The 27,121-nt window shown below is 41.5% G+C and overlaps 1 protein-coding gene and 1 long non-coding RNA gene across 2 annotated transcripts in view; one reads left to right on the top strand and one right to left on the bottom strand.

The window, feature by feature from the left end:
- Positions 1-1,563: 1,563 nt before the first annotated feature.
- LOC306653817 lies at positions 1,564-14,521 on the bottom strand. Its single transcript, XR_013761796.1, has 2 exons — positions 11,989-14,521; positions 1,564-1,984 (listed from the first exon to the last, which is right to left on the bottom strand). It is a non-coding gene; the product is annotated as an uncharacterized lncRNA (long non-coding RNA).
- Positions 14,522-21,577: 7,056 nt separating this feature from the next.
- Positions 21,578-27,121, top strand: part of ZNF592 (zinc finger protein 592) — a 49,885-nt gene continuing 44,341 nt past the window's right edge. The window contains exon 1 of the mRNA XM_079126801.1: positions 21,578-21,896. The gene's annotated coding sequence lies outside the window, so the exon portion shown is untranslated. The remainder of the gene's footprint in view (positions 21,897-27,121) is intronic.

Genomic DNA, 27,121 nt, shown 5'->3' on the forward strand with positions numbered 1-27,121 from the left:
CATTCCCAGCACTGCAGAGAGGAGTTGGGGGGAATTGACAAATGAATGACTAGAAGGAATAAATGTTTAGCAGCAGGTTGCACCACATTCCCCTGTCTTTTTCTCTTCCCAAAAAAGTCAATGTACCCAGAAGCTTTAAAAAGAAAAAAACAAAAAGAGCCATCTCTCAGGGATAGAAAGAAAATAGACTGGGAGGGCTGTGTTTGTAACATTTAAAATTTAAACTAAGTCCAAGCTAGGGCAAAACCTGTAATTCAAGTGACCCAGGAGGCTGAGGCAGGAAGATTGTAAGTTCAAGGCTAGCCTCAGCAAGATCCTGTTTGAAAACAAATGCTAAAAAGACTGGGGATATAACTCGGTGGTAAAGCAACCTGGGTTCAATCCCCAGTAGCCTAAAAATCAAAATAAATGAATAAGTAAAATTTCAAACTTGAGACTCCCAGTAAGAGAATATTTTCCCACTTTGTTCAAAAATCAGTCCTTCCCAATTCAACATGTTGAAAGAAAGATGGCTAGGGATGTAGCTCAATGCTAAAGCATTTGCCTAGCATGTTCAAGGCCCTGCCTTTGATCCCCAGCTACTTGGGAAAGTAGGACAGGAGGATCACTTGAGCCCAGGAATTCAGGGCTAGCTTGGGCGTAAGCAAGACCCTATCCAAAAAAAAAAAAAAAACATTTTAATTTTTCCTGGAAAAAGCTTTATTTTCATTTGGTCCAAGGCTTGGGAGGGACTCCAAGGTGGTTAAAAAACTGCCTAGGGGTTGAAGGGAGAAGCTGGGGCCAAAGCCCTGATGCCAGGAGATACAAAGGAACCCCATCAAAGGCCTCTGCACTCCAGAGCCTCCTAGTAGTGCTTGAGGGTGAGTCTTTCAAAGAGACATATTTGCCCAGGCCAGTCTGGGGGCCTGCCAGATGGTGGAGGTTAGTTAGATGGTCCCCCATGGTCTTTTTATATAGATTTTATATATATATATATATATATAAAACATAATAAATATTTATACAATATATATTTAGTTATTCAATATATTTTTAGTTGTAGGTGGACACAATACCTTTTTTACTTATCTTTATGTGGTGCTGGGGATCAAACCCAGTGTCTCACATGTGCTAGGCAAGTGCTTTACCACTGAGCTACAACTCCCGCCTCCCCCATCTTCTTGATGAGTTTCACCTCCTCATTGAGGAAGTGGTTCTCCAGAAGTCTCAGAGATGTGGGTCTGTGTGAGTAGAACCCAAGGCATGAAGATCAAAAATAGCTTGTTTCAGGGGTTCAGGTTCTCCTCCAGGGTCATGGCAGCTTCTTTGGCATCCATGGTGTTGCCCCACTCATCTTGAGATTTCTACACGTTCTGGAAGAGGGCATGGCCACCTTGCTGGTTTTGCATCTTCAGGAGACTTTGCGCTTCTCTGCCAACTTGCGGAAGAAGTGGCCCACACCCTCCAGAACCACATCTCCACGGTTGAAATAGTAGCCCAGCGAGAAGGAGGGGTAGATATAGGAGGTGGTTATATGTTTTTTGTTTTGTTTTGTTTTGTTTTGTTTGGTACTGGGGATTGAAGGGAGGGGGTGCAACCCAGGGGTGCTTAACCAATGAGCCCACAGCTCCAGCCCTTTTTTATATTTTATTTAGAAACAGGGTCTCCCTGAATTGCTTAGTGCCTCACTAAGTTGCTGAGGCTGGCTTTGAACTTGTGATCCTTTGGCCTCAGCCTCCCTAGACACTGGAATTAAAGGAATGTGCCACCACGATTGGCTGCATAGATTCAAATTGACAAGGAGGTTGATAACAGCCTACACAAGGGTGGAATAACTCTGATGAATCTGGGAGGTCATGGTTGGTTGACAATAAGGAGCTAACCACAAAAAAAAGAGAGTTGGCTGGTCCTGGAAGCAAGAGATGGGCAAAAAGATGGTCCCAGAGGTTGCAAATGGACATATGATTGGAAGGCAGTTGGAAGCTGGATCTGTTCTGTCCCAACGCTGTTGAAGCAAAAGACAGATCTGTGGGCCTTTTTTTTTTTTTTTTTTTTTGGTGCTGGGAATCAAACCTAGGCAGGGCCTCACAATTGCTAGACAAATGCTTTATCACTAAGTCAGTTCCCATGTTCCCCCAATTTTTTTAAAAATAATAAACTTTAAAAAAAAAAAAGAAAAGAGGAAGGAAGAGAAATGGAAAAACAACAGATAAAATACTCTAATGTTAAGTTTGGTTTTCTGGCCAGGTGTGGTGGTACACGCCAGCAACTCAGGAGGCTGAGGCAGGAGGATTGTGAGTTCAATGCCAGCCTCAGCAAAAGTGAGACACTAAGCAACTCAGTGAGACACTATCTCTAAATAAAATACAAAATAGGTCTGGGGATGTGGCTCAGTGGCCAAGTGCCCCGGTTCTCCCCAAAAAAGGGGGCTAGGGATGTGACTCAGTGGTTAAGCAACCCTGAGTTCAATCCCTTGTACCAAAAAAAAAAAAAAAAAGGACAGACATATGGTTTTCTGCATACTGTCCAACACAAAAGCCTCTAGATACATGTGACTTCTGAGTACTTGAAATGAGGCTAGTTCACACTGAGATGTGCTGTGTGTGATAAATACACCCAAGATCTTGAAGATGGCATGAAGAAAGAATGTAAATCATCAATTATATTGATTACAAGAAGGAATGACAATTCTTTTTTTTTTTTTTTTTTGGCGGTACTGGGGATTGAACCCAGGGCCTTGTGCTTGCAAGGCAAGCACTCCACCAACTGAGCTATATCTCCAGCCTGGAATGACAATTCTCTTGATATGTTGAGCTAAAGTATATTATTAAAATTAATTTCACTTCTTCTTACATTTTAAAATGTGTCTGTGAGGTAATTTTAAATTGCATATGTGGCTTCCATCATATTTCTTTTTTTTTCTTTCTTCTTTTTCTGTTTTGTTTTGTTTTGTATTGGTTCCAAGAATTGACCCCAGGTGTGCTTTACCTCTGAAATACATCCTTAGATCTTTTTAATTTTTTTTTTTTTAATTTTGAGACAGGGTCTTAATTGTATAGGGCCAGGAGAAGAAGAAACAACCAACCAAACAAACAAAAAACAAAAACAAGAAAATAAATTGTGCAGGACTTTGCCAAACTGGTCTCAAATTTCTGATCCTCCTGCCTTAGCCTCCCAAGGCCCTGGGATAATGGTATGTACCCCACAGCACCTGACTTGCATTGTATTTCCTTTTCTTCCTTTTTTTTTTTTGTTTCTTTTTGTTTTATTTTTATGTTTTTATTAGTGCATCATAATTATACATAATAATGGGGTTGATTGTGTGTTAGTCACTTGTGCACATAACATAATCTGTTCCATTTAATTCCCCAGGACTTCCCTTTCTCTGCTCCTCCTTCACCATCCCTTTCATCTACTCTACTCATCTCTTTTCTACTTATTTATTTATTTTTAATTTTTGCATTATAATTATACATAAAAGATTCATTTTGCTGTATTCACACATAGTATTATATTTCTATATAAAGTTTGTTGTAAAGAACAGGATTCTCCTGAGAAGTGGGTGGGCTGGGTACATGGGGTTAATTTACAAGCTGGATCAGACGGTCATTTCTTTTATGCTTAGATTGGTTTTTCTATCCTTTCATGATCTACTAAAAGCCCTTGAACCCTGGCAGTTTCTCAAGTACCTTTGGTGTGACCTCTGGGGCTGGTTCATAAGTGTGGGGACAGGGTCTGCCCATCATGTCCTGGACCTTGGGTTCTGTTTGCAAAGTTTGCTCACCAGAGCTCCCACTTTTATGTCCCTCTGGCTGTAGCCTGTGACCTGACCATGGACATTGCACAGTTTCCTTTGCTTTATAGTTTGGTTTGGTGGGGGGTTTGTTGGTGCTGGGGATGGAACCCATCATGAACATACTAGGCAAATGCTCTATGACTGATCTACCACTGAGCTACATACATAACTGACCTGTTTTGGAATTTTCTGCATTCACTGCATGTAGGAGTTTGGCAAAAATAAATGGGTCTATTCTTTAGAGACACACACACATACATATACATAATATACATATATATACATACACATATGTATAATATGCCTAGGTACTGGAGATGTAGCTCAACAGTAGAGCATTTTCTAGGCATGGGTGAAGCCCTGGGTTTGAGCCCTGTTTGTTTGTACACACACATATATGTATAGGTATAGGTATGTATACTTATGTATATATTATATGCATACATATTATATATTACACACATGTATATGTACATGTATGTATATATACATTATACATTACTTATGCATACATATAGTATACATAGATATGTATATATAATCTTTTTGGTACCGGGGAACCTCACATATACATATATGTATACATATATGTGTACATATGTATATATTATATATATTATGTATATATACATATATGAATGATATTCACATATGTTTAGATAGTGTGATATATAATGTATATATACATTATATATTCATACATATATATGCATATACATTATATATAACTATATGTATAATATATGCATTATATAATTATATACACATATACACATGTATTTGTGTTTATATATATATATATATATATATATATATATAAAATTTTTGGTGCTGGGGAAACAAACCTAGGGCCTCACACATGCCAAGCAAATGCTGAGCTATATCTCTAGCCCTTAGGCAGATATTTTGAAGTTTCCACTAGAAAATACTGATAGATGAGTAATACATCTTAAAATCCTTATAATTGCAATAAATGACTTGCAGCTATGTACAAACTGTTTTCCCCTCCATTCTCCTGAATTAAAGGAGAATTAATTCTCCTATAATGCACTCATTTGAATAGAGGGTTGGGTGAATCAATGGGCCACACAATTGTCCTGAATCTTTAGCAGGAACTTTCTTGGCCATGTCTAATTCATTCTCTGACTACAGAAAGCTAAACCAGATTCTTTGGATTGAATTCACTTCTACATAAAGTGAGACTTTCTCAATTATGCCAGTTTTAAAAGTCCACGTGTTTATATATGCGAGTGGGAAGGAAAATAATTACTAACACAAATCATAAGTATATGAACCTCTCCTAATCCTTCCTTTCTCAGTTCTGAAAGAGGTAAAGAAGCATCCCTTCCCCCAACTGTTCTCTGTATAGTGGTAGGCACATATTGGTGCTTTTGAGTCATATGACGTGGGTTCAAACCCTGGCTTTGCCATTTACAAGCAGGGTAAGTGATCCTAAGCAAGTGATGTAACTTCTCTGAGCCTCAATTTAGTGAGACCATGTCTTAAGAGAGAGAGAGAGAGAGAATTGGGGATGAATCTTAGTGGCAAAGTGCCCCTGGGTTCAATTTTCAATTCCCAGCACGGGGGTGGGGGACAGGGAAAGAGAGAGAGAGAGAGAGAGAGAGAGAGAGAGAGAGAGAGAGAGAGAGAGAGAGAGAGAAAAGAAGCAAGAAAACAAACAAACAAACAAACAAACACTGGTCCAGAGGAGCTGTTTACATCATATTATGCTAGTATAATACCCTAACAGACTTCTTCGGGCCCCATTTATTCCTTCCTTGCCAGTATCTATAATTGCTAGTTTTGTCTTAAGGGAAGAAAAGAAAAAAGTACAGCTTTTTTGACCTTTAGAAAGAAAAATATTCCTTACTTGACTCTGGACCTTTTTCTGGTTAATGTCTTTTCATTTCAGAGTTAGTTGTTCTTGGATGGCATCTGGCTTACAGCCTCACCTGGCTTTCTCTCTTTCTTCTCTGCCATGTGTTATCTACTTTGACATTATAGTGACCCTCAAGATTCTACTTCAGGGGCTGGAGATGTGGCTTAGTGGTAGAACACATGCCTAACATGTGAGGGCCTATGTTCAATCCCCAGGACTGAAAAAAAAAAAAAAAGAAAAAAGAAAAAAGAAAAAAGAAAAAAAAAAGATTCTACCTCAGTCTATTGCCAGACAGTTGGCAAATCCAGCAGTCTCCTACTTGGCTCTATTCTTTCTGGCTTCACTATGGTGACATTGGACTCTCACTGCCCCTTTTGGAGATGCTTTTCTCCTCCTATAGCTCCCATGGCCACCAGAAATTACCCAACCAGGTAGATCCGTGTCCCTATCAGTTCATTGGTTTGAAACAATCTCTGGTGCTCTCATCTTTCCCTCTCCTCTCTTTGAAATGGTGTTTCACAACTTTTCCCCTTCTCTTACCCCTCCCCTACTGGTGACATTGCTTCTCACTTACCTGTGGTTACTTGAGAATCAGCACCTGCATCCACACTGGATTCTTCCCCTCCAGCTCATAAGGGAACTGTCTTCCTAAGCTCAAGCTGGGCCCTCCACCTTTTACCCTGATCTCTCCCCTGCTACCATTTGGGCAGATCTTCAGTGATGTATCTTCAGTGACTTCTGCTGTGCTCTATCCTCCTTGTCAGTATTTTAAATTCTTCCTTGTCCTTACTTTCCCCACTAGTTATGTTTCTCCTTCATTTCAGTCAAATTTCTGGAAATCAAGCCTAGACTTTCTACACTTTCTCTTCTTGCATTCCACTCTGGTTTCTGCCCAAAGGCTCTGCCAGAGTTCCACTGCATGCCCTGAATTCTAAGTGCTTTATAGCTGATTCATTTAATCCTCATAGCAGCCATGAAGGTGGTGAGAGTACAGCCCCTATGAAACACCTGTGATGTACAGATGGGTTGAGTAAATTAGCCAAGGTCACCTGGCACAGGTTTGAAGCCAGAGTTGGGTTCAGAGTCTGCCTTTGACTACTCTGCAACCCTGCATGACCTCATGCCTCATACTGGATGGTGTCACTCAGCACAGCTCCTTGCATGTAGGAGCTCAGTATGTCTGGATGAGTAAGCATGTGCTGCATGCAGGTTTTTAATTTCACTCTTTGAATAGCCTACTAATCCAGGGGTTTTTGAAAAGTACCTGAGTTCAGGTTATTTATGCCTATTGATTCATTCATTTTTCTGTCTCTTGCTTCATTGTTTCCCTTCTCCTCCCCTTACATCCTGTACCAAGCCATTAGATGGTGAGATTGTCAGTGCCTTGTTTCAATTCTGTCACTGGTAAAAACATAAAAATTAATAAAAATAAATAATTTCTTTCACCTGAAAAGTCTTGAATGTCTCCTCTATTACTTCCAAGATAAAAATCAACAGGTTGGGGCCAGGGGCATGGCTCAGTGGTAGAGTACTTGCCTAGCATGCCCAAGACCTTGGGTATGATCCCTAGCACCACAAAAGCAAAACAAAACAAAATGAAACAAACAAACAATAACAAAAAAAAAAAACACTTTGGCCCAACAGCCCAAACTTTCAACAATTAATTCCCAGCATACCAGCTCCCATTAATTTTCTCCTGCTTGAATGCTCTACCTCTGTCAGACTATCATCTTTTTAAAATGTGTGTGTATATATATGTATATTTAGTTGTAGATAACACAATACCTTTATTTTATTTATTTGTTTTTATGTGGTGCTAAGTATCAAACCCAGGGCCTCACATATGCTAGGCAAGTGCTCTACCACTGAACTACAACCCCAAACCAGCCTGTCATTTTCTTGTAATTTTATTTTTTAAATTTTTATTGGATTGAACCCAAGGCCTTGTACTTGCCAGGCAAGCACCCTACCACTGAGCTATATCCCAGTCATTTTCCCCGCCCCCTTGGTTACTGAGGATTGAACCCAGGGGCATTTACCTCTGAGCTACATCTCCAGTACTTTTAAATTTTTTTTATTATTTTAATTTTAATTTTTAATTTAATTTATTTATGGCAATGGAGATTGAACCCAAGGGTGCTTAACCCCTGAACAACATCCCTAGCCCCACCTCCTGTTTTTTTAAATTTTGAGACAGGGTCTCGCTAAGTTGCTCAGGGCCCCTCTAAGTTGCTGAGACTGGCTTTGAACTCAGGATTCTCCTGTCTTGGCCTCCCAAGTCACTGGGATTGTAGGCATGCACCACCACACCCAGCTCCTCAGTCATTCTTAAACCTTTAGACACTGTATTCTAAACCACCTTTCAGCAGTGCATTCAACAATAATGTGTTATATTCCTGATCAGAACCGGGCACTATGCCTACAGCTGGGAATACAGAGATGAATAGCTGGATATGAAGGCAACTTGCCTGTAATCCCAGTGATTTGGGAGCCTGAGGCAGGAGGAGCCCAAGTTTAAGGCCAGCCTAAGCATCTTAGATCTCATGTCAAAAATAAATAAATAAACTAATTAATTAATTAATTAAAAGGACTGTGGATGTAGCTCAATTATAGAGCAATCTTAGCTTTAATGCCTACTACTACTACTATTACTGCTAGTATGACTACTGAAAATTACAACACAGTCTGAGAAACTATCGATATGGAGAGAAAGATGTAAAAACAAAAATTTAAAAATTCATAATGATGAACTATTTGTGAAAGTTATTTCTGCTTGGAGGTGGGGTGGAGGTGTCAGTACGGAAGTTTTTCTTTCTACATTATGATGCTTTAGGGCTGGGGATGGAGCTCAGTGAGAGAGCACTCCTCTAGCATACTAGAGGCCCTGGGTTTGATCATCAGCACCATAAAAAAAATACTTGGGAATCAATCTCACAAAAGAGGTGAAAGACCTCTACAATGAGAACTACAGAACACTAAAGAAAGAAATTAAAGAAAACCTTAGAAGATGGAAAGATCTCCCATGTTTTTGGATAGGAAGAATTAATATTGTCAAAATGGCCATACTACCTAAAGTACTATACAGTTCAATGCAATTCCAATTAAAATCCCAATTACGTACCCTACAGAAATAGAGCAAGCAATTATGAAATTCATCTGGAAGAATAAGAAACCCAGAATAGCTAAAGCAATCCTTAGCAGGAAGAGTGAAACAGGGGGTATCGCAATACCAGATCTTCAACTCTACTACAAAGCAATAGTAATCAAAACGGCATGGTATTGGTACCAAAGTAGAAAGGTAGATCAATGGTACAGAATAGAGGACATGGACACAAACCCAAATAAATACAATTTTCTCATACTAGACAAAGGTGCCAAAAATATGCAATGGAGAAAAGATAGCCTCTTCAACAAATGGTGCTGGGAGAATTGGAAATCCATATGCAACAGAATGAAACTAAACCCATATCTCTCAACATGCACGAAACTAAACTCAAAATGGATTAAGGACCTCGGAATCAGACCAGAGACCCTGCAGATTATAGAAGAAAAAGTAGGTCCAGATCTTCAACATGTCGGCTTAGGACCAGACTTCCTCAACAGGACTCCCATAGCACAAGAAATAAAAGCAAGAATCAATAACTGGGATAGATTCAAACTAAAAAGCTTTCTCTCAGCAAAGGAAACTATCAGCAATGCGAAGAAAGAGCCTACAGAGTGGGAGAAAAATCTTTGCCAATCATACTTCAGGTAGAGCTAATCTCCAGAATCTATAAAGAACTCAAAAAGCTCTACACCAAAAATACAAAAAATCCAATCTACCAATTGGCCAAGGAAATGAATAGACACTTCACAGAAGAAGATCTACAAGCAATCAACAAACATATGGAAAAATGTTCAACATCTCTAGTAATAAAAGAAATGCAAATCAAAACCACCTAAGATTCCATCTCACCCCAATTAGAATGGTGATTATCAAGAATACAAGCAACAACAGGTGTTGGCGAGGATGTGGGGAGAAAGGTACACTCATACATTGCTGGTGGGGCTGCAAATTAGTGCAGCCACTCTGGAAAGCAGTGTGGAGATTCCTTAGAAAACTTGGAATGGACCCACCATTTGACCCAGCTATCCCACTCCTTGGCATATACCCAAAGAGCTTAAAATCAGCATACTACAGAGATACAGGTACATCAATGTTCATAGCTGCTCAATTCACAATAGCCAGATTGTGGAACTAACCTAGATGTCCTTCAATTGATGAATGGATATATATATACAATGGAATATTACTCAGCCATAAAGAATGATAAAATTATGGCATTTGCAGGCAAATGGATGAAATTGGAGAATATCATGCTAAGTGAGATAAGCCAATCTCAAAAAAACCAAAGGATGAATGATATCGCTAATAAGTGGATGATGACGACACATAATGGGGGGAGGGAAGGGTTAGTGTTAGGGTTAGAGTTAGGGTTAGGGAGGGGGGCAAGGAAAGGAAGGACTGTATAGAGAGAAAAGAGGGGTGGGAGTGGTGGGGGGAAGGGGAAAAAACAGAATGAATCAAACAACATTACCCTATGTAAATTTATGATTACACAAATGGTATGCCTTTACGCCATGTACAAACAGAGAAACAACATGTATCCCATTTGTTTACAATAAAAAATAAATAAATAAATAAAAGACATAAATTATGATGAGGCAAAATTAGGAGTTGTAAATGAAGCAATAATTGTATTAACCTGCCTCTTCCTTTTATAACAAAATTAATTTTAATTATAAATCAGCCCTCCCCCCCAAAAAAAATGTGACTAAATATTACAAAAAAAAAAAAGTTGGGTTGCCGGTAGGGTGATGGGTCATGGTTGGTGATGGTCGCGCATGCACACCTGTAATCCCAGAGACTTAGGAGGCTGAGACAGGAGGATCCCACATTTAAGGCAGCCTCAGCACCTTAGCAAGGCCCTAAGCAACTTAATGAGATCCTGTCTCAAAAAGTGAAAAAGACTGGGGATGTGGCTTATTGGTTAAGTGCTCCTGGATTCAATCTCTGGTACCAGAAAAAATAGAAAGAAATAAAAAGAAATAGTAAAGGGAAAAAAATGATATAAACAGACAATTCACAAAAGGAGATCTATATAGCTAATAAATATATAAAAATACATACAACATCAACTTTTTAAGACATTTTAACCTTAAATTTTATAAAACTAGATCAATTTTTAAAATTAATTTTTTATTCTTTTTTTTTTGTGTGTGGTACTGGGGATCGAACTCAGGGCCTTGTGCTTGTGAGCCAAGCACTCTACCAGCTGAGCTATCTCCCCAGCCCAATTTTTTATTCTTAATAAAATATTTTCAAGAGCAAGAAAATGATAAACACAAGTTTTCTTTTTCTTTTCTTTCCATGAGGGCATGTTGCTGGGGATTGAACCCAAGTCTTAGATGTGCTGGGCAAGTACTCTACCACTGAGCTGCACTATCAGCAATAAAGCACAACTTTGAGTGCTAGATGGGGTCATATGTATACGTTGTTAATTCTAGCTTTTTTTGTTTGTTTGTTTGTTTGTTTTGAGACATGGTCTTACTAAGTTGCCCAGGCTGGGATCATCCTGCTTTAGCCAATTCAATTATTACCTTAGGGTGATAAGTAACAAAACAAGGCCAGATTGGGTTGGGGGTAGCTCAGTGCTAAGATGTGTATTTAGTATGTGTGAGGATCTGAGTTCAATCCCTAGCATTAAAAAAAGGGGGGGGGGGCTGGGCTGGGGAGATAGCTCAGTCGGTAGAGTGCTTGCCTTGTAAGCACAAGGCCTTGGGTTCGATCCCCAGAACAAAAAAAAAAAAAAAAAAAAAAAAGAAGTCACACATAGATCAATGAATATAATGTAGTAATCCATTTAATCCAATTCAATATACCTCAAATCCAAGAAATAAGATTATATAGTATAATTAACACATACATAGGTACCTATAAAATATACTAAAAACACAAAGGAAGGAGCTGGAACATTATTATTTGTGGGAAGGTCTGGAAGTTTGAAGCTTGATAAAAGTGGTGGTTGACAGTTGATGAGTATAGTAGAGAGTAAGTAGAGTGTTGACAAACTTGAGAGAAACAGAGGTGTAGGAAGCATTACAAGTAGAAAGAATAGTCTGGGCCAAGGTACAAAAATTAGACAGTGTGGCATGGTCAATAAACTACAGGCAGTTTGTGTTGGTAAAAAGGAGAGTGAAGTGCCCAACCACACAAATGAGAATGAGGATAGAGGCAGAGGATGAATCCCGAAGAGAAGAAAGGACTGTGATATCTGGACACAGTGGTACATACCTGTAATTCCAGTTACTTGGGAGACTGAGGCAGGAAGATTCTAAGTTGGAGGGTAGCTTTGAAAACGTAGAGAGACCCTGTCTCAAAATTTTAAGAACATATCAAAAAAATAGAAAGAGCTGGGAATGTGGTAGAGCACTGCTGAGTTCAACCCCTAGTACAGAAAAAAAAAACAAAAAACAAAAAACAAAAAACTGTGATAAGCAGGCTGGATGTTATTACATTACTCCATATTATATAAAACTAAGCTTTGGGGAGTTTTAAGTAGGGCACCAACATTATTTGTTTCAGGAACTTCCTCTTGGCACAGTGGAGGACACATGTAGGATGCTGGAAGCAAGAGGCTCAATTAGGATATTATGATTTTAGTCCAGATGAGAGATATCAAGAACCTCATTTATTCAGGAGCTCACCAGAGCTTGTGTGTGGTTTAAATCAAGAGGTTTTTAAAAGGTAGTAAAATGGGCAGAATTTTTTCTCTGCTTTCCTGTGCTTTTCTCTGTAGCACTTATCACCATTTGACATATTTACTTATCTATTGTCTGCCCACCCCCACCAGGATGTAAACTCTATACAGCAAGGTTAACTTTGTTTCCTCCTAATTCCCTAGGGCCTAGGGGTTCCTGGAACAGTATAGGTAGCAAATCATTATTTGTTGAATGCATGAAGTTTTGCTAAGAAAAAGAAATATAGGCTAAGAGTCTACAATGGAAGAATTTGTAATCCTCCAATCCAATCTAACTCATACACATCTCTGATTAACTCCTCCCTACTCAGACTCCAGTTCAGTATTACTACTTTTTTTTTTTTTTCTTTTTTTTGGTGGGGGGCAGTGGGGTGAGGAGGAGTACTGAGGATTAATCCCAGGTGTACTTTACCACTGCGCTACATTCCTGTCCTTTTTATTTTTTGAGACAGGATCTCACTAAATTGTTGAGACTGGCCTCGAACTTGTGATCCTTCTGCATCAGCCTTAAGAGGCAGGCATATACCACCATGCCTAGCTGTAGCTCAGTATGGTAATGAAACAATAAAATGATCCTACTTCTGGTTTTCATCCTTGTTTAAGCAAGAGTAAATAATTTCCTTCCTCCTCTACCTCTCCTACCTGCCTTCTAGCTACAAGGGCTTTTTAACTCTGAATAAACTTAGTTTTCTAGGTTCCCTGGGGGTCCGTGACCACTTAGACAGTTCTGTGTCTAACCACTTGTGGCTTAATCACTGAGCAATAATCCCAGCCTTCCTTCCCTCCACCTTTTACATTTTAAAAAGTTTTCACACAGGGTCTTGCTAAGTTGCTTAAGGTCTCGATAAATTGCTGAGACTGGCCTTGAACTTGTGATCTTCCCGCTTTACCGTTCTGAGCCACTGGGATTACAGGCATGGTGCCTGGCTCTTTGAATACATTTTAAAGATACAAATTGGAAATCATAGAAAATGCATCATAAATATCATCTGTGTAAGAAAGGTGGTTCAGGAACCATAATTAGAACTTAGACAGTTCTTGTATTGTTTTCCCCCTCCTTTCAGTGCAGGTAATCAAGTTCAAACATGCTAGGCAAGTGCTCTACCACTGAACTACACCTCTGGCCCCAGTTTTCACATTATTAGTTGATCATATACCTGCTGAATATTCTTTCTTTACTTTTTTTCTATTTATTTTTTTCAGCACTGGGGATTGAACCCACGGCCTTGTGTATGCTAGGAGGGCACTTTATCACTGAGTTATATCCCAGCCTCTTGTCTCCTTTTAAACAGGGATTGGACCCAGAGCCTCACACATACTGGGCAAGTACTCTACCATTGAACTACATCCCCAAAACCTCCTGTTACATATTTTGGGCTGGAGATACAGCTCATGATAGACTACTTGCCTAGTGTATGTGAGGTCCTGGGTTCAATCCCTAGTGCCACAAAAAGGAGAGAAAAAAGTGAAAAATCTCCTAAACCTGCCAGATATTCTGCCTTTTGCCTCTCCTGACCCCACTCTCCACCTTCCTCTACTCTGCTTTGTAACTCCAAGAGGATGATCTTAAAGACCAGTATCATCTGGGCTCCCTTGACCTTAGGCTTCCTGTTGGGCTCAGCCAGTGGGAGGTACTGCAGGAGAACTGAGAGAAAAATTAAAAGGTAGGACTGTGTCCTTTACTTTTCTGTGTTGTCATCCCTCAATTCTGCCCACATCTTTGTACATTTCCCTTCATTAACACTTTTCAGTTACACATTAAAAAAAAAATTGAAATACGGTCCACTATGTCTCCCAGGCTGGCTTCAAACTCTGGACACAAGTTATCCTCCTGCATCACTCTCCCCAGTATATGAGTTTACAGGTGTGTACCATCAAGTGAAGCTTCAGTCACAGGTTTTGAGGGGTTCATCTGTCTCCAGTTGCCTTTAACTGATACAAAAGCAAAATTAAACAACTGTATCTTTTTAAGAAAAATTGAGCTATGAGCCACAAAATTTATCCTTTAAAGTTGTGCAGTTCCACTGGGCATGGCTCAGGAGGCTGAGGTAGGAGGATCACAAGTTCAAAGCCTCAGCAACTCAGTGAGACCCTGTTTCTAAATAAAATACAAAGTAAGGCTGGGGATGTGGCTCAGTGGTGGAGTGCCCCAGAGTTTAATCGCCAGTAACCGCACCCCCCAATGTGTATAGTTCCATGGTTCTCGCTGGGTGTGGTGGTGCATGCCTGTAATCTCAGCGGCTCGGGGCATATGTTGAGTTCAAAGTCAGCCTCAGCAACTTAGTGAGGCCCTAAACAACTTAGTGGGACCCCGTTTGTAAATAAAATATAAAAAGGGCTGAGGATGTGGCTCTGTGGTTAAGCCCCCTGTGTTCAATCCCTGGTATGCCCACCCCCCCCACACCAAAAAAAATATAGTTCCATGGTTCTTAGTACACTTTGGTGAATTGTATCTGTTTTTTTTCATTTAATATGTAATCAAATGTTTTCCAAGTTACCTCCTTGTCTGTGTACTCAATGTCAAGTTAAACAATGTTGCACACTATTAGTTACTTAACCATTTATTATGTTTCCAAATTTTTACTATCACAAATGATATTATAACAAATACTGTTGTGGTGTGGCTGCTCTCTTTGAGGCAAGATTACTTCTCAAGAAAAAGTTTCTAGGAGTGGTACTGAAGAGTCAAAAGGGAGTCACTTCTCTATTTAGGCTCTTCAGAGTACTGTCAAATGGCTTTTGTAAAGGATTACACTAATTTACACTGCCACAGCTTTCTCTGAATGTACTAGTTGAGTCATCTCATTAGCTTTGGAAAATACTTATGCATAGTATATTTTGCTAATTTAGTAGGTAATCTTATGATTTGAACTTCTTTGATAGTCATACAAACCTTAAATCATCTAAACCATTATGGAGCTGGGTGTGGTGGCACATGCCTATAATCCCAGATACTTGGGAGGCTGAAGCAGGGGTATCCTAAATTGGAGGGCAGCCTCAGCAATTTAATGAGACCCTCAGCAACTTCATGAGACCCTGTTTCAAAATAAATAATAAAAAGGACTGGGAATGTAACTCAGTGGTAAAGCACCCCTAGTTTTGATTTCCAGTACTAAATAATTAATTAAAGCCATTTTGGGGTTCAGGGTATAACTCAGTGGTAGAATACTTGCATGGAGTACTAAGAGGAAAACTATAGGTTTGATTCCTGGCACCTTGAAAACAAACAAACAAATTAAAGCTACTTTTAGCAAGAGTGAATGAAGAGACAGTGATTTTGAGGGAGTAGGATAGAGAAAGGGCAAAGAGATCTGCTCTCCAACATTCCGCCTTCTCATCTAGCCTCCTTACTCTGTTTATCAGAGTATCAGTTTCCCTTTCTTCAGTGAACTGCTTCTTAAGGGCCAGTCTGGCACCATCCTGAATATCAATAAATATTTCTAAAATGGATAAGTGATAGAAGAACATTAAGATATGTGTATATAGAGTTGGTCATACTAATCTATGAGAATTAACTGTTCTTCTTCTAATGGACTCTCTGGAATTGACACTTTCCACCCTGTCCAAATAAACATTACTACTGCCCATGGACTGCTGAATGTTTTGGACCAGCGACTTACTCTTTGGAATACCTACACACTCTTCCTACCAGTTGAGTTAGATGCATAGCAAGGGTCTTTTGTCTCTGGACCTTAAGTTGATTATTTTTATTTTTAATTTAATTTATTTTTATGGCACCCATCTGTATTCTCAGCTACTTAGGAGGCTGAGATAGAAAGACAGCTTGAGCTCAAGAGTTTGAGGCCAGCCTGGGCACCATAGCAAAATGCCCATCTCAAACACACACCCAAACACTCACACACCCACACACCAAACAAAACAAGATTTTTTTTTTCTAAAAAGAAGGAACTACTCTTTATATTGCTTTGCAAGAGGTTTTTTAAAAATGTTTTTAAAGTTTTCAATGAACATTTATTTATTTATTTATATGCAGTGCTGAGAATCGAACCCAGTGCCTCAACACATGCTAGGCAAGTGCTCTACCACTGAGTTATAACCCCAGCCCTGCAAGAGGTTTTAACTCTTCAGATGTATTTTATTTTGTTTGGTACTAAGGTTTGAACCCAGGGGTACTCACCCTCTGAGCCACATCCTTAGCCCCCACCTTTCTGATTTTTTAATTTTGAGATGGTCTCACTAAGTTCCTTTACGGTCTCACTAAATTGCTGAGGCTGGCTTTGAATTTGTGATCCTCTTGCCTCAGCCTCCTGAGCCACTGGGATTACAGGCATGGCACCCAGTTCTTCAAACACATTTTAAAGAAACAAATTAGAAAGCATAGGAAAGGTATAATGAATATAATCTATATAAGAAAGATGGTTCAAGATGAATGGATAAAGAAAATGTGATACATACAATGGAATATTACTCAGCCATAAAGAAGAATGAATTTATGGCATTTGCCAGTAAAGGGATGGAATTGGAGACTATCATGCTAAGCAAAATAAGCCAATCCCAAAAAACCAAAGGCCAAATGTTCTCTGTGACATGCAGATGCTAACTCAAAATAAGCAGGGAAGAGGGATGAATAGAAGTTCACTGGATTAGACAAAGGGGAATGAAGGCAAGAGGGGATGGGAATAAGAAAGAAAGAATGAATCAGACATAACTTTCCTATGTTCTTATATTCTTATACAAATACATGACCAGTGTAACTTCACATCATGTGCATATGATATGTCAAAGTACATCCTACTGTCATATATAACTAAAAAGAACAAATACAAAATTAAAAAAAAAAAAAACAAACCTTCAAACCATACCCCTCACAGGGGGGTAAAAAAAAAGATGGTTCAGGAATCATAATCAGAAAAGGGTTGGTTCACATGCAAGGATTGTTAAATGGGCCAGGTCCAGTGGTACATGCCTGTAATTCCAGTGACTCAAAAAGCTGAGATAGGAGGATCACAAATTGAAGGCTTGCTTCAGTAACTTAGTGAGACCATGTCTCAAAATGAAAAATAAAAAGGGTTGGGGATTAACTCAGTGGTAAAGTACCACTGGGCTCAATCCCCAGTACAAAAAAAAAAAAAAAAAAAAAAAAAGTTAAGCAGGTGTTCCTTATAGATTTCAAGTAAAACGAAAGATTGGAATGTGTATGTAGGTCTTTTTGGTTGGGGGTTGAGTGATGGGTACTGGGATTGAATCCAGGGATGCTTTACCACTAGTCACATCCCCAAACCTTTTTGAGACAGATTTTGCTAAGGCTGAACTCCAGGTATGTACGGTGCCCAGCTTATTAGATCCAAACTTATGAGGGGATGATACTTACTGTCCCTATAATTCTCTAACAGTGTTGAATAAAATGGATTCCATGTATTGTCATAAATAACAGTCACAGTTGAGATACATTTTTATTTAAGTCCATGATTTTGTTAATTTAAATGAAAAAATTGTCTTTAGTCTGTAGGCAATAGTTTGCCTAGTTTGAAGTTTCAATCTGTATCTCAAGCTGGACAAAATATTTATGGCCCCTGAGAAATATTGATAGTAGGAAATATTTACTGATAAATGAAAAGGTACCCAAACATGATTTTTGCCAACCCTTCTATCACTTCCGCCACATCTTCCTGTGAGAATCTTGTCTGCCCTGATGATTTCTGGGACATGTAAACATGGCAAGGTCACAGGCTATAAGATTATTCAAAATGAGAACTGAAAAATGGCAGGGGATAGTCTAGCTTCCTTTCAATGTCTTTAAATCATGTTGTAACCTGTAGTGGGTAATAGAATCAATGTGATCAGTCCTGATCAGCACTTAAAATAAATTTTAAAATATCATCATATATTGTATGAAATAAGGGTGATACTTCATGAAACTTTTGCTTTAGAAGTATTTGTGTATGTTTACATGTGTATATTCTGGGTTGAGATGTAGGTATACATTTCTTATGGAGGATCACAATCAAAAAGTTTTCAAACCCCTAGGTTAAGATGCACATTTCTTCTCCATTTACTCCCTTTGCTAATTTGCTGTCTCTCCAAAACTCTGCTGTCATCTAGTGAATAAAAATTATAGTAATAACCAGAGATGCAAGACTCAATTCTCACTCTATAAATAGCAGGAATGCAATGACTGTTATTCCTACCTCGTTCTGAGTCAATCAGATGTTCAAATATTAGGACTGAAGGGCTGAGACCTCACTGAGTAAGAGATTATAGGAAAAATCTACCTCAAACTTTATCATCTGGGGGCTAGGGATGTAGATCAGCACTAGAGCGCTTGCTTTGCATGTGCAAGGCCCTGGGTTTGATCCCCGTAACTGGAAAAAAATTATTTGCACAGTCCCAGCTATCCTCCTGACCCACAAAGTCCAAAGGGTTCACCTCAGCATTCAGGACCATTTTTGGTATAGCCCTACTTGAGTTTTCCAGACTGAGCTCCCTCTCCCTGTGTTCCTGCCAAATAGACCTCTTGGTGTTCCCTGGGCACCCCTATACATTTCCCACTCTGGGTTTTTGATTGCACTGTTCCTTCTGCCTGGGATAGTCTCCTGACCTTGTCTATCTCTGCTTGCTAAAGTCCCACCCACATTTCACAGATTCCACTTCCAATTTCCTTTTCTTGAATCCTAATATATTTTCCTTTCCAACTTCATGAATATCTTTAAAAAATATTTCCTAAAATACTTCAAAAATCTAGTTAAAAAGCAATTTCCCCTCTGTCTAAGAAAATAAAAATGCACTATAAAAGTAAGAAATACAGAAGTCAATGAGGGGAGGGGCAGAGGTGGGGGGAAAGGAAAGATGGTGGAATAAGACAAACATCATTACCCTATGTACATGTATGATTTCATGAATGGTGTGAATCTACATCATGTACAACCAGAGAAATGAAAAGTTGTACTCCATTTGTGTACAATGAATCAAAATGCATCTGCTGTCATGTATAACTAAATAGAACAATTTAAAAATGAAAAAAATACAGAAGTCAGAGAGAAAAATAAAAGTCCTATTTTTAATCTATTCATGATACACATTATATTGCCTTACAATGTGTTTTTTAATTACAAGTATTTCTAATGTCATTCTTTTTCTTCAACATGCTTTTTAAAGACTACAAATAAACTAACAATCTTAACATTGTCATTTTGTTTAAATGTACATACACAATGTTGGGAGAGAGTAAATGGGGTGATCCAATGTATAGGGACAAATATCCTGAAAGAGCACAATAGAAATTTTGTAAACAAGAAATTTGGGCTTGGGTCAAATCTCAGCCCAAAGTGGTGGCAAACACCTATAAATTAACTATTCAGGAGGTTGATGCAGGAGAATCAAAAGTTTGAGGCCATCCTCAGCAACTTAGGGAGCCCGTTTCAAAATGAAAAATTAAAAGGGTAGTGTCAAAGTGTCCTGGATTCAATTCCTGGTACTGGGGGGAAAAAAAAAAAAAAAAGGACCAGAGATAATGATAAGAAATACAGGTTTCCCAAGAATCTCTGGAGATATTGGCAAGTATATGGAGTTTCCCATGATAACTGATGTAGGGGTTTGAACCAACAGTTCTTAAGTTTTAAAGGGCAGCGAACCTACCTGCCCTATGATGCCTCTGAAGGTCATCCAGGAAGCCAATCATGGAACCATGCATACCTCCCTGCTTCAAAATACTTCTATTGACCCAGGCCTGCAATCCCACTTAGTTGGGAGACTGAGGCAGAGGATCACAAAATCGAAGTTAGTCAAACAATTTAGCCAGTGTAATTTAGCACGACCCTGTCTCCAAAAAAAACTTCTATCTTAATGCATCCTTTAGATCCTCTTTTCTAACTTCTTCCTCCTCCAATCTCCTTTTCCTTTTTTGAAAACTTGCACCATTAATTATTCTATCTCCCTTCTCAACTCCTTTATTTGAGATTTCTCAAATTGGATAAACTTTTTTCCTTCACTTTTAAAATTAAAAAAAAAATTACTTCTCTATTTTACTCTTACTAAGCCCTTGAGCTATAAACCAACGTGTTTTTTTTTTTTTTTTTTTTGGGGGGGGGTGTAGCGGGGATTGAGCTCAGGGGTACTCGACCACTGAGTCACACCCCCTGCCCTATTTTTTGTATTTTATTTAGAGACAGGGTCTCACTGAGTTGCTTGGCGCCTTGCTTTTGCTGAAGCTGGCTTTGAACTCGCGATCCTCCTGCCTCAGCCTCCCCAGTCGATGGGATTGCAGGCGTGCACCACCGCACGGGTCATAAACCTACTTTTATCTCTTCCTGCTAAACTCCTGGAAAGAATTCTCACCCTTTACTGCCTTCATTACCAACATTCTTCTTACTCCTTACCCAAGGCTTAACTGGGCTCAAGACCTGGTGCACAGCAGGCCCGGCTGAATGTCATTTCCAGTCTCTTGCGGTGTCCTGTCTTTCCTTGTTCTTCAAAAGGAATTTCTCCATGGTTAGCAGTTGGTGCTCACCGCCAGTCTTCAGAGTCTTGTCTGCACATTCCCACACTCCGATCTCCTTACTGCTTTAATGCTGCAGACCCATTTCCAGGTATGTCGGGTTCTTGGAAGGTCCTGCCGGTCACCCTCGTGGCCTTCTGCCCACCTCTCCGAGTATGACCTGGACAGTCATAGCTTCCCCAGTAAAACCCCGAGAGCCTTCCAGTCTACCCTGAGAGGCACCCATTGCCAGCGGCCCAGCTCCGCTGGCTGCGCGTTCCTTAGTCACTCCAGAGGCAACGTGTCCGAGCGCCCAGCGCCTCCAAGCCTGCGTGCATGTCCTTATATCCAGTAATGACCAGATGTTTAGTGAGCACCTGAGTGACAGGCCCACGCCACCCCTGCTTCCTTTCACTCAACAGCTTTTACTAGGCCCCAGTACACGTCAGATCTAAATGAAGAAGACGCAGTCCGGGTTCCTGAGTCGCCTGTTGTCCTCCAAGGTGAAACAGTCGCGTGGTCAGGTCTGGTCCCTCTAGTGGGCGGCCACAGCCCCACTGAAGGTCCCTGCCCGGAGGCACGCCAGCGGACTGAGGCCCAGGTCGCAGGGAGCTGCCCGTAGGGCCTGACCACTGAATCCAGTGGGGAGGGCGGACCGGATCGGGCGGGGGCCGCGGGGTCGCGTGTAGCCCTGCGCGGCGCCGGCCCCGCCCCGCCTGCCGCCGCCGTCGGCTCCGCGGCGCACCCGCCTCGGGCGGGAGGCGGACGCCGGCCCGCGCCGGGGCAGCCCCTCGGCCTCACTGCCCTGGCCGGTGCCCAGGTCCGAGTCCCTTCCGCCCGCGCCCCGCCCGCGCCCGGCCAAGCCCGGCCGCCGGCGCCCGCCCCCGCTCCGCCCCCGGAGCCGCGGCCCCGCCCGCCGCCGCCGTCGCCATGTTGTGGCGCCCGCAGCCGGCGCTGGGGACGCGCGCGGCCGAGCCCGGGGCCTGCAGCCGCCGCCGCCGCCGCCAGGTAAGCGCCCCCCGGGCCCGGGCCGGGCGGGACTGTGCCGGGGTCGCCGCCAGGCCGCCTCAGCGCAGGCTAGGGTCGAGCGGCGCCGGGACCCAGCCTGCGCCCGCGTCCGGCCGGGCCCTGCAGCCTGCGGACCCTGCCCGCCGCCCGAGGCGGCAGCCACTGCCCGCACCGCCGCCTGGCGGGCCCTGCCGCCACCCCACCCCGCCCCCGGCCGCGGCCACCGGCCCCTTCCACCGCGGTGATCGCCGCTCCTGGCTGGCCGGGCGCGCCGCTGTCCTCCCCGCGCGGGACGGGCGGCCGCCCTCGAAGACAGCCCGCCGCCCCCCGCCCGGGCGGGGATAACGGTGCCACTTTGCCAGGTCGGGACGCCCTGTCAGCCCGGCTGTCCCCGCGGCCCGAAGAGCTGGCGCCGTCATGGGGCAGGCACTTCGAGGATCTACCCTCTCCGCGCCCCTCCGCGCCCCTCCGTCTCCCCTCCCCTCCGCCCAAGTTCTGACCTGGGGAAGGTTTCTCCCGGAGCAGACAGGTATTCCTGCTCCAGAGTTAGGGTTCTCAGGGGACAACGGGCCTGTTGATTAGAGTAGAATCTGTCTCTCTGCAGTGACTCTTCTTGCCAACCTGGGGGTTGGGGGAAGGCTCAGTGTGACCCGAGGGAGGATAGGGGAGCGTCTGCTGGGCAGATGGCCTGCTGGCCTTGGATCAACGTTTGTGAGGGGGAGGGGTCCGTATGACCTTAGGTGTGCCTGCTCTTGAGAATCGCAGGAATATTGGAGCTGTTCAGGGATTTTCAACTTTTTTTTTTTTATTAGGCCGGAGGTGACATTAAAAGTCCTGGATTGGAATAAATCTGCAGGCCCAACCTAGGGAAGCTTTTTTGGCATCCAGGACTATCCTAGATAGGACTGGCGGTAGAAGAGAGAGACTTGGGGTAGGAGGTAAAATGATATTTACCCACTTGCATTCAGTCCTGTGTTCATGTAAGGCCTGTAGGGTGCTTGTGTCAAGTGTACAGTGTGGCTGAGCACACAGGATGTGGACACATAGGTGCTTCGCCTGGTCGGAACCCCTTGGGATTCAGGGATCTATTTCCTAAAACTCACAGGTAAATTACACAGTGAAAGAGTGGAGGAAGTGTCATGCTAGTGGGACTATTTTGACCGTTTTCCAATTTTTCCACTAATTATGACTTTGATTCATTTAGTTATTTAAAAAAAAAATTTTTTTTTGAGATGGGGTCTTATTGTGTTGCCCAGGCTGACCTCAAACCCGTGGTTTCAAGTGATCCCCTGGCCTCAGCCTCCCAAGTAGCTGGGTCTACCTGCAGGCACTACCATGCCTGACTGTAAATTTTTACTGAGCACTTACTACATGCCCATGACTGAAGTGGGTGTTGCAGGTATTGAGGTAAACCAGAAAGACACCAGGTTTTAGTTTTGGAGCTTTTAGCCTAGTGGGAAAGTTCAATAATAAATAACAAAGAAAATTCATTCAGCAACAAGTATTTGTCAACAAATATGTGCCAGGCATTGTTTTAGATGCAGTGAATAAAGCAAGCAAAATAACTGCCTTTGAGGAGTTTTCATGCTAGTGTGTGTGTGGGGTAGACAATAACATATAATAAAAATAACATGCTAAAAAGTGATAAACACTAAAGAAGAAAACAGGGAAAGAGAATCTGAGGTATCAGGGGTAGGGGGTTGAATTTACACTTGAGTGGCCTGGGTTTTTGTTGTTGTTGTTATCATCAAGCTAGGGCCTCTCCTTCACTATTGAATTATACCCCAGCCTCAGAAGGTGTCTTTGGAATAAAACTTTGAAGAAAGTGGTAAACTAATAATTTCAAACTGGTGAGAGAAGTAAATGAGATTGATCTGAGTTAGGGGCTTAGGGGAGGCTTCCCTGTGGAAGACATTTAGGCAGAACCTGAGGAGGGTTAAGAGTTAACCATGTGTGGAACAGCACAGAGGTTGGCAAGTTGGAGGAAGTGAAAGAGGCCTGTGGGTCTGGAGGAGGAAAGGGAGTGGGGTGAGGGGAGAGGGGAGATAAATGTCTGCAGAGAGGTATGGCAGGTCAGAGCGACCAGGCCTGAGGGAAATGCTTTCCCTCTTTAGTTTGGATTGTGTCTCTAGTATAATTAGGAACATTTACATTTTAAAAGGTCTCTGGCCCCCATGCAGGGAATGTACTTTGAGATAAGTCGGTAAGGCAAGGGTTTCTATGTTGAGTATCCTAACTACCTGATCTGTTTGAAAACGTCTTAAGCAGTCCTTGGGAGGTCCTTTTCCTCTGTGAGTGGGCTTTACCCAGCTTTTAGAAAGGGAAGGGAAAACTGAATTAGTATTTATGGAGTGCATGCTAGGTAGAAGAACCGATTTTAATGATTTTTGTATATGTAATTGTATTTAACTTAATCCTCTCTGTTCTCTAGGAGAAAGGTTATCATACCCATTTTATGAGGAAACAAGCCCGGAGGGGATAGATGATTTATCCAAAGTCGTATTAGTAACATTCTGAATTCAAACCCATGTCTGTCTGATTCCAGAGCCCACTGGTGGCTCTGGAGTCTGACCACTGAAGTTTGTATTTTACTTTTGCTACTTACTAACCAAAAGATCTTGAATTATTTAACCTCTCTGTGCCTCAGTTTTCTCATCTTAAATGCAAATAAAAGTACCTACCTCATAAGATTGTTGTGCAGATCAAATGAAGCCATGTAAATAGTTGAGCACCTAGTTCAAATGTCAGTTGCTATTATTTAAATTTTTTTAATGTTCAGACTAAAAATAAATAAAATATCCATGCTGCTTCCCAGTCATACTGTGATCATTTTAGATGAGATTAAATATATAGGTAATTCAGTTCCTGAATTTTCTGTAACTATCTTTTCCCCTCTGCTTTTCTCTTAATAACTTAATGCTGTTCCATTTGATCAATCAGTCAACATTGATCTCTTATTTCATGCTTTGACACTGCTAGAAGTTGTGGATACAAAATGAGTTCCTTCTTTCCAGGAGCTCAGAGTATCTAAGAGAAGTCAAATAAAGAATGAACTACAGTATATATTTAAATTCTCCATTACAGTTGTGGTTAAAGAGCTGCTGAGGCCTGGCATGGTGGCACACGCCTGTAATCCCAGCAGCTCTGGAGGCTGAGACTGGAGGATCATGAGTTCAAAGCTAACCTCAGCGATGGTGACCGCTAAGCAACTCAGTGAGACCCTGTCTCTGAATAAAATACAAAATAGCGCTGGGGATGTGGCTCAGTGATCAAGTACCCTTGAATTCAATCCCCAGTACAGGAAAAAACAAAAACAAAAACAAAAACAAAAAAACCCTGCCAAGAACAGTAAGAACAAAATACCTGGTGAAGTCAGGAAGGCTTGAGGGAGGGCTTTGGAGGAAGAATAGGAGTTTTGCAGGCAAATAAGATTGAGCAAAGGACATTCTAGGCAGAGAGAGCCGTAAATGTGAAAATGCAGAGCAATGAGAGGTCCTGTTTGGGAATGAGGCTGGAAGACTGAATTGGGGCTGTGAAAGACAGATCAAGAATTTTGGACCTTGGGAGGTACTGGAGAGTATTAGATACATCAAATACATTCTATGAGGGGTGATGCATTTGGAGAGTTGTAACAGGTGTCATCCTGAGGCAGTTTTATTTCTGTGGGATCACTGTGCCTTGGGATCTGGTTCTCAACTTTGTAAACTAGAAATTTAGTTTTGTAGGGCACTGAGCTGATTGGGTCCAGGGAGACTGACTTCACTCACCGAACTTGGAAGAGACTAATGAATAAACTTAGGATATTAACTGACCATGAGAGATGAAACTGCTGAATGACAGATGTTTCTGTCCTTTGGCCACCCCTCCCCCCCACACACACACACTCTTTTCTGGCCAGGGCTGGGACACTACCAAACTCTCACTCAATTTGTTTGTTTCACTCAGACTGCATAAAAACAAACCCTTTCTCCTAATATAATCATTCCTTAAGTACTATTCAACGTAGTCAGCAGTCATTATTAATTGATAGAATGAATGATTCTGTATCACTGGGTGATTGTGAAACTTGAGGAGGAGGAGGAATAATACCCCCTGTCCCCCGGTCTCTGAACCCAGGGCTTCACACATGCTGAACTACATCCCCAGCCCTTTTTATTTTGAGACAGGGTCTCTCTAAGTTGTTGTGGCTGGCCTCAAACTTGTGATCTTCTGAGTAGCTGGGATTTACAATCATGCACCACTACACCTGGCAGGAATAACTTTTTAGAGATATCAGAAAAGAAGTTTCCCTAGATTTGGGTTAATGGAGAAGGTATGCAGATTCTAAGTGGTATGGGTAATTTTGTGGCTGAGCAGTGGTGTGGGGCAAATGTATTGAAAACTGTTCTGGGAGGAGAGATCTGTGACCTCCTGGAGCTGGTAGGGAACTTTTGGTTGCACTTGGAGAGATTTTTTTTAGAACCTTTGTCTTTCCTACATAATGAAGTAATAATTCATGCCCTCAAACTGCTCAGTCATTGGGTGAGCTTTCCTATTGGACTGGAATTTTCATGAAGTTGAGCTTCATCTTATATTTCTACTTCTGCAATAGTGGGAAGAGTGATAGACCCTGTAGAGTTTAGAATCTTAAAAAAAAAATTTTTTTGGTGGTGCTGGGAATTGAACCCAGGAGAGGTGCTCTACTACTGAGTTACATCCCCAGCCCTTTTTATTTTTTATTTTGAGACTGAATCTCTAAATTGCCCAGGCTGGTCTTGAATTTGCAGTCCTCCTAACTCAGTCTTCTTAGTCCACTGGGAATTACAGGTGTGTTTCACTGTGCCTGACTAGAATTTTTATTTTTCTTCAGTGAAAATAAGTCCAAATAGACTAACTCAGATTGTGGATTAATTATTTTGTTTTTGAAACTCTAAAAACAATTACACAATAAGTACATTTTCAAGCCAGGCGCAGTGGCACATGCCTATAATCCCAGTGACTTGGGAGGCTGAGGCAGGAGGATCACAAGTTCAAAGCCAGCCTCATCAGTTTAGCAAGACTTTAAGCAACTTATCGAAACCCGTCTTAAAATAAAAAAAATAGCAAGCGCCCCTGAGTTAAATCCCCAGTACCCTGCCACTCCCCCCAAAAAAAAGGAAGGAAGGAAAAGAAATACATATGCATATGCATTTGGGAGATTTAGGAAATATATGGATATACAAAGCAAATAAAGCTCAGTGATAAAT

This window comes from Sciurus vulgaris, assembly GCF_902686455.1.
Source record: "Sciurus vulgaris genome assembly, chromosome: 2".
In the NCBI taxonomy this organism is placed as follows: Eukaryota; Metazoa; Chordata; class Mammalia; order Rodentia; family Sciuridae; genus Sciurus; species Sciurus vulgaris.